General features: G+C 37.0%; 1 pseudogene; it reads left to right on the forward strand.

Moving 5' to 3' along the window:
- Positions 1-11,693: 11,693 nt before the first annotated feature.
- On the forward strand, positions 11,694-12,913 carry LOC115991706 (annotated as a pseudogene).
- Positions 12,914-14,008: the final 1,095 nt, after the last annotated feature.

The following is a 14,008-nucleotide window of genomic DNA, read 5'->3' on the forward strand; positions in this document are numbered from 1 at the left end:
TATTCTCTATTCTATAGAGATATGAACATATTGGATTTTTCAAACAATTACCGGTATTGCAATAAAATGATTTATTATTGAAAATAAGTAACAATTAAGCTCATCCCTTAAAGATTTACCTCTTGTACTTGGTAATTTCCATTCAAACTTTAAAATAGATTATTTGCCTTACCTAGATGTCTTCCTTGTGGTGAGGACAAATAAAATGAGACAGGTACTACATGACCTTCAAAGCAAAAAAGTTTTCTTCTAGTCAAATACAAAACTCGTCAAGGGGAGTAAGAGAGAAAGAAATTACTCAATGAAAAACCATAGTGAATGGAGAAAAGATTTTTGAACTTCCAAAGATCTACATAAATTTTAGCCATAGGTGCAAAATGCCAAGTTAAGAAATATAAATATTGATCTACAGGTGCAATTTTTAAATGGAAAATAGCAAGTTCATGAACAAAAACCCTAGCAACCAAATAGAAAAACTATAACCTTGATTTGATTTCTCATTTATCAATGATGGTGACTGGAGAATAAGTTGATTTAGTCCATAAGAGTGGCCCTGAGTAATTGCCAATGGCAAGTGCCAAAGATAGTAAGTAAATCAAATCAAAGAAGGAGAGAGTATAAATTATTTCACAAAATCAAAGATCTCTGTATAGCTTAAGAAACACAATATACTAAAATTAAAGAGAGAAAATTTTCAAAGGAAAAAATATTATAGATAATTTAAAAGAATTTTGGTTTAATTCCTGAACACCACAACTCCATAAAATTCATACTACTAATAATATTTTATGATTGCACCGTTAGAATTTTGGTTCAATTCTTGAACATTGACTTGGAAATTGATTATATGAGTATTCAATAGTGAACAAAGTACTATGTATTAATTAATATATGAACAAAACTAACCTTACAAAAGCTGAACTATATAAGCTAAAATCTATACCGTGCGTTGTAGATCTTGAATGCTATATCGTGCGTTTAGGACTTCCTACGTCTAGAGAGAGAGAGAGAGTTTGCCGAAATCAAAGAAAATCTCTCTATAGCTTAAGAAACACAATATACTAAAATTAAAGAGAGAATTTTCGGAGGACAAAATATTATAGATAATTTAAAAGAATTTTGGTTTAATTCCTGAACATCGCAACTCCATAAAATTCATACTAATAATAATATTTTATGATTGCGCAGTTAGAATTTTGGTATAATTCTTGAACACTGACTTGGAAATTGATTATATGAGTATTCAATAGTGAACAAAGTACTATGTATTAATTTATATATATAAACAAAACTAACCTTACAAAAACTGAACTTTATAAGCTAAAATCTATACCGTGCGTTTAGGGCTTCCTACGTCTGGAGAGTGAGAGTTAATTTGTAGAAACTGTAGCTTTATATTTTTTAACTTGAGAGAGGGGTAAGGTTGCTAGGGTTTTGAGGAGTTATAATGTTTTTGTTTTTATTTTTTACTTTTTAAATATTGTGCTGACGTGGAAAATTGTGATGCCAGCAGAGGTTTCGATTTTATATATATATATATATATATATATAGATAAAGCAGGAGGCAGAAAAATGCAAAACTTTCTGCTTCCATGGACTTATTTCATAGTATTAGATACTGGCCTATCGGGACATTTAAGCACACAGATTATGCAATGACAAGCAAGTCAAATCTCCTTTTTCTCTGATAATCATTAAGTTTTTATAAGATTATGTGAATAAGATCAATATCCGTTTTGTTTAGAATACTTTCACGTTGTGATATGGTGCAATTGCTTTCAAGTCCATTGCTTCTCTGTTTTTGTTCATAATTCTCCCAAAAGGCCTGTTTAACAATTTAAAAGTTTTTCAAAATTGTTTACGAAGCTAACTCATTTCCCTATGTGTCACTCTCCTTTTCTTAATTTTTTTTTTTAATTTTTAATTTTTTACTTTTACTTTTGATTTTAGGCTGAACAAAGGCTATATATTTCTTCCTTTTGAGCAAGTATGACACTAAAAACTCTGTCTCGTGCAATCTAATTATATTCGTTTTCTTTTTGGAAAGCCTAAACTTCAGATGGTAGAGAACTGGTTCGACATGAGTACTGGGAGTCGAAAAGATTATTCCCCACTCTGCGTGATTACTTTTTTTTTTTTTTTTGAAACCTCTGCGTGATTCAGTATGAGTTGAGCAATATATTATGCATTCACTAATGTTAGTTGTTTTCCACTAGTATCTCATCTTTGATTTCCTGGTAAATTGTCTGTCTATTTGAGAAAGGTACTAAAACATGACATGTCCAAGTCAGGATCATCTGGTGATGCATGAAGTAATGTCTAACTAATGTAGGAGCATCCACATCCCAATTATTAGGTGTCAACCAGCATCAAAGCTAGAGTGTTTATTATTATTATTATTATTCAGGAATTAAAAAAAGAAAAGAAAAAGACAATGGGACCAGCTGGACTAAAGAGAGGTCTCAACCAATGCTTGAGGAGTCTAGACAACCTTGCAAAAGAGAGGTCTCAACCAATGCTTGAGGAGTCTAGACAACCTTGCAAAAGAGAGGTCTCAACCCTCAAGTGAAAGATCGGCATGCGCTCCTTCATGGAAATTTAGCCATAGCTCACCTATAGCAATTAAGGGTAGAGTTTTCAAATAAAGATTAAGAGTATGCATGGTTGGAGTGATTTTGGGGAGAATGGAAAAAAGAGAGAGAAAATGGGTGGGAAGGGTGTATGGTTGAGAGGGGGAAGGGGGAGAAAATTGGTGGGGCCTAGCTGTTTTCCCTTCGAGCCTACCAAAACTTAATCTCCCCAAATTGGGAGAAAATGAGAATGAAAATGAAGAGCAAAAAGTCTTGGGCATTTTGGACAAAATTACCCAATCATTTTGAACAATTTTTTGTCGGTTTCTTATTTGCTTTTTTCACCTAGCAAACACTCAATTTTTTGAACTTTTTTGGTTTTTTCCTCTTTGAATTTTTTGTCTTTTTAGGTTTTTTTGAAGTTCTCTTTCATTTTTTTAATTTAATTTTTTTTCTCATTTGTTTCTTTTCATGTCAAATTTTTGGTTCTTGAACTTCTTGTGCTTATTTTTAATGAAGTATTCATTCGTACACAAATTTTTAATAAAAATATAATGTGTTTACCTTTTGTTTTATCTAATAGGGACATAATAATAAATTTTTATCAATTTTATTTTCTATCTTCTCATTTTTCTTCTCAATCAAACAAAAGAGTTTTTCATCCCTCCGCTTTTCCTTCCTCTTAACCAAACTCCATGAGAGAAAACTTAAAATCTCTTCTATCTTCACACTTTTTCATCCCTCCGGCCAAATGGACCTAAAGAAAAGTAGTTTATCATTCTTGATTCTATTATCTTAAGCTCAATTTTCTGTTATGTCTGTCTATCCTCTATCTAATGGCAATTAGTAATTACACTCAAGAATGCTACTTATAAATGATAGCATGTTGCTAAACATTGTTTCCTTTTTATTTTTATTTTTATTTTTTCTGTTTTTGGTTTTTACTAACCATTCTTTGCATGCAGTGGTAGCTGATTATGAATGTAATCTAGACTATATATTTTATTGTGCATCTAATTTGGACTATTGGAAGGTTGTTTATTGTGGTACTATAGTAGTAGTGGCAGATTTGATCCTGTGCTATCTTTGAGGAAAAAACAGAAGAAGAAGCTTTTGTTGTGGTTTTTAATGATCGTGTAATGTATTTTACACCCAAAATTGATGGATATGTCTATATTATAGTATTTATAATAAACTGAAGATGTTTTAGTTTTGGTTAACCTCATAAGATTTTATTACTACATAAGTTTTTGAGACTTCAAAATTTTACACGCCATTATATATATATATATATATATAAAATTGAATTCAAAGTTCATTTAATTTTTGAATGCTTTATTAGAATTTTGGCACTTCATATTTTATTTTGAATGATAGAATACATTTTTTTTTTTTTTTAATTATACAGATACAATAGAATTTCTTATAACATCCACTCCATGATAATTGTCATCTATCATCAAGCCAAGACACCAATAATAGAATATAGAGTTATAATAATAATAATAATAATAATAATTGTAAGGAACAGTTTTGGGGCTTAGTCCAGGATGAATGGACTTAGGCCTAAAAAGCCCAAAACAATGAATTTGTAGAGAGTGGGTTAAAGAACTAGGCTCTAATGAATTGGATAACGACTAATTTGGAATTGGATGACAGTCATGCACAAATAAGAAGTACTGATATGAATGAACTTCTTGTCTGAGGAGGCTAGTGTTCATATAAATCAACTAAATAGAGTACAAGTGCAATTTTTATTACTACAGTGTTCTTTCTCTCTATTTTTCCCCCTCCTCATGGAGGGTCTCTTACATTATATAGCTCCCTTTGGTCAATCTTGATCCAACACTTGTCGGTCATTTGAGCCCTTATCTGAGTACCTGTCCCATCAGACACCCTCTTTGGCTTTTTGTGAGTTATGGTAACCAAGACAGCACTGTTCAGAGATTTTCTCCACATAAGTGCGGTCAGAAAACTAGCTGCAGTGCATTTAATGCGGTCGTAGCAGCTTTCCCCTAAATATTTTTGGGTTCCCCTCCTCGTATGTTCATGATGCACGTCCCAATCATTGGAGTTTCATGGAAGGTCAGTTTGATCATTGGAATACATATTTGAGTTGTACTTATCGTATCTGAGGAGATATTCCTTCTCAAACAACCTTCTTATCTGTATCTTGCTCACTAAATCCTGAGCCTGAACCGTTCATTATCATTCGTTCCTCATCGGACTACTCACGCTCTCGGCCAAGGCCCAATATATAATTTGGGCCTTTAACTCTACAATAATAATAATAATAATTGTAAGGACACAGTTTGGAGCCCAAGCCCGAAGTGTAAATGGATATTGGTCCAACGAGCCCAGTATAATGAATTTATAGAGGGTGGGTCCGAAAACTAGGTTCTAATGAGTTGGATAACGGTTAGAATGGAATTAAAAGACAATAAAGTAAAAGCAGGAACTAAATTTCGGCCATCAAGAACAATGTAGGGGAGTGGCTATATGATGAGAGAGATGTGATGGAGCATATTAGAGGGGGTTTTGAGGGCCTTTTCTGCTCTTCTCTAGCATTGTCAGAAAGGAATCCCCTGCTTTTGACTCAAGGGCAGGCCTCTCTCTCGGAAGACGATTGTGAATCCCTTTGTATTGAGGTCACGGAGGAGGGAATAAAATATGCGCTTTGGTCGATGAAGCCTTTTAAAGCGCCTAGTCCTAATGGGCTTTAGGCAGGTTTTTATCAGCGCCTTTGGTTGGTGGTTGGAAAATCTCTGGTTGAGGAAATTAAAGGGATTTTCTCTAGAAAAAAAATCCTAGATAATCTCAATAGAACCCTTATTGCACTTATTCCTAAGATCCAAGGCCCTGAAACTTTGGGCAATTACTGTCCCATTAGTCTATGTAATACTGTTTATAAAGTCATCACAAAGGTGTTAGTGGCTCGGATTAGATCTTTCTTGGATAAGCTTGTCTCCCCTCTTCAAACTGCTTTTGTTCCAGGAAGAAAGGGTATTGATAATGCGATTATAGTCCAGGAGATTGTCCACTCCATTAGCAAAGCAAAAGGTAAAGAGGGATTCATGGCTATAAAGATAGACCTCGAAAAAGCTTATGATAAGCTAGAGTGGGGAGTCATTAGGGAGAGGCTTCTTGATTTCAAGTTCCCCATGGACCTGGTGGAGATCATCATGAGCTGTATTTCCATAGTCTCAACCTCTATTTTATTTAATGGGGGTATGTTGGAGCCTATTGACCCTTCAAGAGGTATCAAACAAGGAGATCCTCTGTCTCCTTACATATTCATTTTGTGTATGGAATTTCTGGGTCAACTTATTGAGGGGAAATGTATTGCAAAATTGTGGAATCCAGTTAAAGCGTCCAGGAGTGGGTCAAGTTTCTCTCATCTTTTCTTTGCAGATGACTTGGTGCTGTTTGCTAAAGCCAATCAAGCTAATTGCATTGCCATTCGTGAGGTGCTTGATACCTTTTGTGAAAAATCTAAGCAGACTATCAGTGGGTCCAAGTCAAGGGTTTTTTTTTCGTTAAATGTTGATTTGGAGAGGAGGGAGGAGATATGCGGTCTCCTTGGGTTTAGAGCAACTTCTTCCATTGGAAAATATTTGGGTATTCCTATTATTCATTAGGGGCAATCGAACCAAGATTTTAACTTTATATTGGATAGAATGAAGCAAAAGCTTTTGGGGTGGAAGGCAAACCTTTTTCTACTGTGGGCAGAATAGTTCTTATCCAATCTTCCTTGTCTACTATTCCCAATTATTCCATGTAGTGTGCTTACCTTCCAAGTAAAGTGTTAGAAGGCATAGACAGGATTAGTAAGAATTTTTTGTGGGGCTCAACAGAGGCCTCTAAAAAGATGCATTGGGTGGGTTGGTAGAAGGTGACAAGGCCTAGGAAGGAGGGTGGTCTGGGATTACAATCTACAAGGGGAAGGAATACCTCTTTGTTGGCAAAACTTAACTGCAGGTTCCATTCAAAAAAAGAAACCTTATGGGCTAGAGTTCTTAGGAACAAATACTGCAATCGTCTGAGAACAAACTCGGTCAACAGCGACAAACTTCCTTGTTCCCAAGCATGGAAAGGTATGAGGAAAGGGCAGGAGGTTTTTAATGCCGGAACAAAATGGGTCATTGGGAATGATAGCAATCTTAGGTTCTGGACGGATAATTGGTCTCCACAAGGTCCTATCAGAGATTTAGTGTAGGGTCCTTTGAACAGGGAGGAAGGTAATCTGAAAGTGAAGGAAGTGACAGCGGCAAATGGGTGGAATTGGTCGGAACTTTCCTTTGATCTTCCTCTGAATATCAGGCTACTCCCTACGCCATTGCTGCTTGGAGTGAGGATAGAATGTCGTGGGCAGCAAATACCCATGGGAATTTTGATTTGAAAAGCACTTATAAGTTGGCAACTTCGGGGAATGTCAACCACGAGTTCAGGGGGCATTGGATTTGGAAAATAAAAATCCTCCAAAGAATTCAATTCTTTGTTTTGAAATGTTTTCATAATAGTATTGGTGTTAAAGATTGTTTAGCATCAAGAGGAATCAATTCTGACCCTTCTTGTCCTCGACATCACGATGAACCGGAAACTACTATTCACTTACTTCGAGATTGCGGAGGTAGCAAGGATCTTTGGAAGCAACTTTGCATTTCTGAGGCAAATAGGAATTTTTTTCACACGTGATCTTTATACTTGGCTATCTATGAATGCAAGGAATGATCAATGTTTCTACCCCCGTAAACCTCCCTAGTACATAGTCTTCCTTTTTGCCATTTGGATGATATGGAAGCGAAGGAACAAAGCAATTTTCCAAGATGGTAATCCCAACCCAAATTTGGCTGACCATATAATTAGTTAAGCCAGTGACTTCTTCTGGTGTGCCGCAGATTGGAAGAAAGCCAACAGTTTTGCAATGAAGAATATTAGATGGGAGAGGCCAAGAAGTGATTAGAGAAAACTAAACACGGATGGGTCCTCCTTAGGCAACTCGAGTTTAGCTGGTGGAGGAGGTGTGATCAGAGATGAATCCGGTAATTGGGTGATAGGCTTTTCAAGAAGGATTGGTGTTAATTCGAGCTTTGACGTGGAGTTATGGGCTTTAAGGGATGGCCTTACCATCTGTGTGAACAAAAAATTCCAAGCCGTTGGAGTAGAGTTGGATGCAAAAGCCATAATAGATGTTCTTAAAAATCCCACTCAGACAAATCCCATTATTTCTCCCCTCCTGGATGACTATATGCAACTGGCAATTCAGATTCCGCAGATTTAGTTCAGCCATTGTTACCATGAAGCTAATAGATGCGCTGACTCTCTCGTAAGAAAGGGTGTGAAACAAGATGAAGTTTTCTGCATTTTTGAGTATCCCCCTGTGGTGTTCCTCTCTGTTTTCAACCATGACTTGTTTGGGTTATTTTTAAGTAGGCGCTATCCTACTGGCCCTTTGCTGGTGTAGTTTTCTTTATTTTTATCCCCTTTACCAAAAAAAAAAAAAAAAACAAGGCGTACTTAGGATTTCAAACTAGGGGGACCTAAGTATAAGAAAAAAAAAACTAAATAGGTATTCATATAGTATTAACAAACTATCAACCAAGATAAATGCACAAAATCATTGTTTCTTAATACATTAAGATGCAATCATCTATTAACAACGACAAAACAAAAAAAAAAAAATAATAATATTGTTTCTTAAAAGCATTAGCTATTGCAAAAAAAATTATTTTCACAAACCAAAAATTACTTTTTCTATTTTAATATAGCATTTAAAATGTCTCGTACCATAGTGTTTTCGATATTTGGTGTTTTAAATAATAAATATTTAGGGACTGTTTAGTAGGGTGTTTTGAGCAACAGTTTTCAGTGTTTAAACAACATTACATGTATTTTCACACACTTTTTCACCCACACGAATTTCTAAAAAATACAAACAACGTTACTAGAACAACATTACCAAACAACCACTTAGCATTTAGAACACTTAATACTAGTACTCTAATACTGGGCTGAATAGGATTTTTATCTTTTATTTTAAAGTTTTGTTTTTGTTAAGTTTTTGAATTGAGTAGTTGCTAGTTGAGCTAGGCTAATTAAAAGGGAGGGGGTCTAAGTTTTTGAAAGAGGGAAGCGCAACTCTAGAAATAAAAATATATAATTGATAAATTTTTTTTTCCTTTGGGGGAAACCTAAATTTTTTTTTTCTTTGGGCCAAGGGGCCCGGGCCCCCTTAGGCCCCCCTGGGTTCGTCCCTACATTAATTTGTCTTTCGTAGTACTATAATTAGGAGAGAAAATTGAACCCTAGATGTTTCTGTTAGAAATATAAAGAGGGAGATCCAAATCCTCCATTTCGCACTCTTTCTCTGCGGTGGATTGTAAATAGCACATGTAGAGAGTAGGTAGATAGGAGGGTGTTTCTATACTTGTAGTTGTATTAATGGTGGATTGTCCAATCAGTTGGTAACTTTAATAAATGATACAACAGATAGTTTTAGCCAAATTATCTAATTGGAGGTTGGGGTTATCTAGAAACAGCCCTGTTTTTTTTTTTTTTCCTTTATCTTTAATCAATTCAGTAATTGTTTCCTCTTGAATTTGATCACCATAGGGAATCACACAAAGAGCCCCAAGAGTATAATAGCTGAATATTTTCACATAAGTGGTGAAGATAGTGTTCTACAAGTATTCATTCAACAACTTCTCCATACAAGAAGACATACTTTTGTGTCTACATTTCTCAATGTTGGCCGAGATGCAGTGCAAAATACTGAACAAAAACACACAAACATATCATCAATATATATATATATATATATATATATATATATATAAGAGCAGAGACCTCATGTGGAGTGCATGAGGTCCTGCCATGTGGCGCTTTGTATGAGTACTTTTCATTTAGCCTTTCACCTCCCATCTTCTTATCAATGATTAGTTTAAGCCATAAATGCAGAAAATTAAAAGATTTGGTTCTACTCCCTTTTCCAACTTTTTGAACTCTTCCACTTTTAATTTCATTAATTTAAAAAAAGAAAGGTTTTCTCTATTCAATGTTAGTTTTCATGTTCTTTTATATATTCCAATATCACAAAATATCAAAAGGCCAAAGAAAAGTAAGACTGGAGAGATAGAGAGACAAAGAGTGAGATTAGTGTCAATAAGAGTATGAAATTGGCTTTGGTTTTAGGTGCATATGATCTAAACTTCTTAACAACACTATCAAAGCTTGATACAATACTTTAACAACATATGGGGTTTCTAAAAAGTATGTGTTTTTTGTCTTTCTTTATATTTTTGGAAAGTATTTAATCCTTGTAAGTGATTAAAGTATTTAGATGTAAGTAAAATTAAACATGAGATATGAAATAGTGTAAGTTTAGATTTCTCTGTTCAATTATTGTTTTATTTTTAATCTCTTGGCATGTATATTTAGTTTTGCGAATTAGAAATTATAAACCTTAAATCTTAGATGTTTAGCCTTCAAAAGTTTATGTGTTTTCTTTAAAAAAAATAAATACTTCTAAAAAAAGAAAGAAAAGGAAATAATAAAAAAATTATATTGGAAACATCAAATGTTAGAACTAAATATACATGTACACTTAATCAAACAAAAAAGGGCACATATAGTAGCATTTTTAGAGTCTAATTTATTATGGTTACTTATGGATATATTGTGTTACAATTTTTTTTTCAATCATTATTTTAGTGACATATAATACATAATCGAAATTAATTTTCCAAACATTATAACATATATGAGTATTATAAAATAACTAATAGCGAACACGCGCATCGTGCAGGACATCCACCAGTTGGTATAGAATTTGGGAGTATTACGACAAGTGGAAGACCTTCACTTTTGATCATATGAAGGGTTATGTTACTGGACCAAGGATCGAGGATGAAGCTTAAGGGTTGTGTTATGGGCCTGAGGACTGAGGATGAAGATGAAGGGTCACAGTAATGACGTGAAGGTGCTGTAAGTCACGAGCCCAAGGGAAGAAGCCGTTCAAGGAGGGGAAGAAATGAATCATGGTATTCTGAGACATTCTGAGGGGAAGTAAGGATCTAAAGAGAGTGGAAGATAGTGAGCAGTAGGGAGCTTTAGGCCTGGTGTAGCCTATTGCATCCGCATTAATTGGAAGACAATAGCTTTATCAGCCGCATTAATGAGGAAATGACCTGAACAGTGCAAGCCACAGCTAAGCAGATTCCTACCACCATCTTCTTCAGATGTGAAAGGAAACAAGTGTCGGAAAAGGAGAGGGGTTAGGTAGAAATGGATGGTGAAGATGCAAGGGAAGGAGGCTATATAATGAAAGGAAAGAGCATTGAAAAGGAGAGGGAAAAGAAAAAGAGGAGAGAGAAAAGGAAATAGAGAGGAGTGCAACAAAGAAGAAAGCGGAACTGTATCACTTTCTATATGAAGCCTGCCTCTTCGGGAGCCTTTGTGTAAAGCTTGATGCTCATTTACTTTTGAATGCAAATCTAATTCTTCCCCACAACTATCCTCGGGCAGAGCTCACTATTGTTGTCCTTTCTCATCTCTTACAAATTTTATTGATTTGGGCCAAGTTTGAAGGATACGACTCATTACTCTAAGTGGGCTTGCCTCAACAAACTTTTTGGTCCTTACAATTGGCGCCGTCTGTGGGAACAACAGGCTGTGGAGGATCTGTCCTAAGCACTTATGGCTAACGTTAGCCAGGATAGGGAGGAGTCAGTTGGCTCCTAGAAGGAGAACCCTTTCGTTAACTTGGAGCGTAGGAGAGACAGGTAACATACCCCAAATGTTGTGGTGAATTCTCATCACAATGAACGTATTGAGCGAAATCGTCCCAAGTCCAAAAGTCATGTTTTACATGAACAGGAGACACCAGCGTTGCAGCGGGAGGTTGATCATTTATGTAGAAAGTTGAGGCGTAGAAGGCGTGATAGGATGAGCCCATCTTCCCTATCAAGTGAGGGCTTAAGGGAGAGCTGTGATTGCTCATATCGGTATAGGTCTAGAACTCCACCTAGCGAGACCTACTTAACCTCCTCATGCTAGGACAAGTTGGAGAAAAGCAACAACAAACGTGAAAAGGGGACTTCTCATCACACCAAGGGAAATGATGTTATGAGTAAAGCCCTACAGCAGATTTCTAAGTCCCCTTTTGTTAGGAGGATTAAGAAGGCTAAGCTCCCTCACCGTTTTTCCTGGTCAACGTTCACCATTTATAAAGGAAGGACTAATCCCGTGGAGCATGTCAGCCACTTTAATCAGAAAATGGCTATCCATGCCAACAACGAGGCCCTCATATGCAAGGTGTTCCCCTTCAGCCTCGGGCTTGTCACCATGCGTTCGTTTGATGCATTAGAGGAAGCGTCAGTTGGATCCTTTGAAGAGCTGACAAGGGAATTCGGTACTAGATTCATAACCTGTAGTAGAGTCCCCAAGCTAGTGGATTCTTTGCTGTCTATGGCCATGAGGGAGGGGGAAACCCTCAAGACCTACTCAGACCGGTATTAGGAAATGTACAATGAGGTGGATGAAGATTTTGAGGATATGGTAGTGAGGACCTTTAAGGTAGGCCTTCCGACCGAGCATGACTTGAGGAAGTCACTAACAATGAAGTCTGCTTGAACATGCGCCAGCTCATGGATCGCATTGATAAGTACAACAGGTTAGAAGAGGACTGGATGTAGGGAAAAGGGAAAGTTAAAGTGTTCCCCGAGAAGAGGGACACTCGGGGAGGAGGGTACCATAATGACCAGCCCCCAAGAGACTTTCCTAGTCATACAGCATCCACGGGGGTTCAAATGGTCAATTCACTATTCAAGGAGCTAGTGTACCAGATACTGGAGAAGATAAAAAATGAGCCATTCTTTAAGCGGCCTAACAGGATGGGTGGGGATTCGTCCAAGAGAAACCTAAGCCTCTATTGCCACTACCATCAGGACAAAGGGTACACCACGGAGGACTGCAGGACTCTGCGTGATCACCTCAACCAGTTGGCAAGAGCAGGGAAACTCAATTACTTCCTGCATCAGCCTGAAGAACAGGCCGGACACTCGGGGAATGCAATGCATGGAAACAACATTCCTCGACCAGCATCAGGCACTATTAATGTGATCTTAGCTAGGCCAGGGGGTGACGTTATGCCAAGTTCCAAAGTCATGTCCGTGGTGGGAGGCTCTGACCTGGAGGCCAGAGATCAGAATCACAAAAGAGTAAGGGTGATGGTCCCCCCTAACTTGAGCTTTACCAAGGAGGACAAACAGGGAACCCTTCAACCACATGATGACGCCTTGGTGGTTACTGTAAGGATTAGGGGCTATGATGTCAGGAGGGTATAGGGAAGTAGAGCTGAGATAATGTACCTAGATTTATATTGGGGACTAAACTTGAGGCTCGAGGACCTGGATGCGTGTGATTCTCCGCTGATGGACTTCGACGACAAAATGGTGGTTCCCCGAAGAATGATCAAGCTTCTCATACAGGTCGGTGACGTGGAGGTCCAGGTTAATTTTATAGTGGTGGAAGCATTCTCCCTGTACACTACAATCCTCAGCAAACCCTAGCTTCACGTCATGGGAGCAGTACCCTCAACCTTATATCTAAAGGTTGTTGAGGACTGTTTTTTCGGCCCACGTGGCATTACTTCATTGGCACCCCATGCCACATCAACATATTATTGGTTTTTTAGGTAAATCTATTTAAAGCCCAAAATAAGCTCATATCTCATTCAACTACATGGATTGGGCTCTCATGGCCCGCAAGATCCTTACTTCAAGAGGCGGATTCATGGTCCACGTTTCCTCTTCATCAATTGGGATTATAACCCCATGACATTATCAACATCAACATATGGATTGGGCTTAAGCAATGAATCAAAGCTCACAGCCTATATTACCTCTCTTACACTCATGACAAGCGGCTTCTTCAATAAGAGCCCATATTTACACAAAATAACAACAAAACCTGAGGTACGTCATCTCATCTTCGGCTTATGACCCAAGCTCATAAGTTTCTTTGGGGAAACTTTGGAAGTCGTGGTTTGGAGGACCAAGAGGTATGTTCAGTAAAGTTCCAGCGGTTTAAAGTTGGTAAAAGAAACATGTTACTTGGCGTGTCTTCTCCAACTCCCTAAACTCTGACGAGTCCGTGTATAGCGGGTAACATATGGTAAGCATCTCTTATCACGTAGTACTTAAAATGATGAAATTCCCCATTGCTCTTTTCCTAAAACTTAATATTCATCATGTGACAAATGCTCAATATCCCCAGCCATCTAACTGCTGGGAAGATAATTGTTCATTCAATCCCCATCCGTTGCTATACAAATTTAGAAACTTCATTATATTATTCTACATAAATCTCATTACTTCTTTCAGCTATAATCCAACTCAAACACATGGCCTAATCTGATTGGCTATCTTTTATCTCCAATT

This window comes from Quercus lobata, chromosome 5, assembly GCF_001633185.2.
Source record: "Quercus lobata isolate SW786 chromosome 5, ValleyOak3.0 Primary Assembly, whole genome shotgun sequence".
Classification (NCBI taxonomy): Eukaryota; Viridiplantae; Streptophyta; class Magnoliopsida; order Fagales; family Fagaceae; genus Quercus; species Quercus lobata.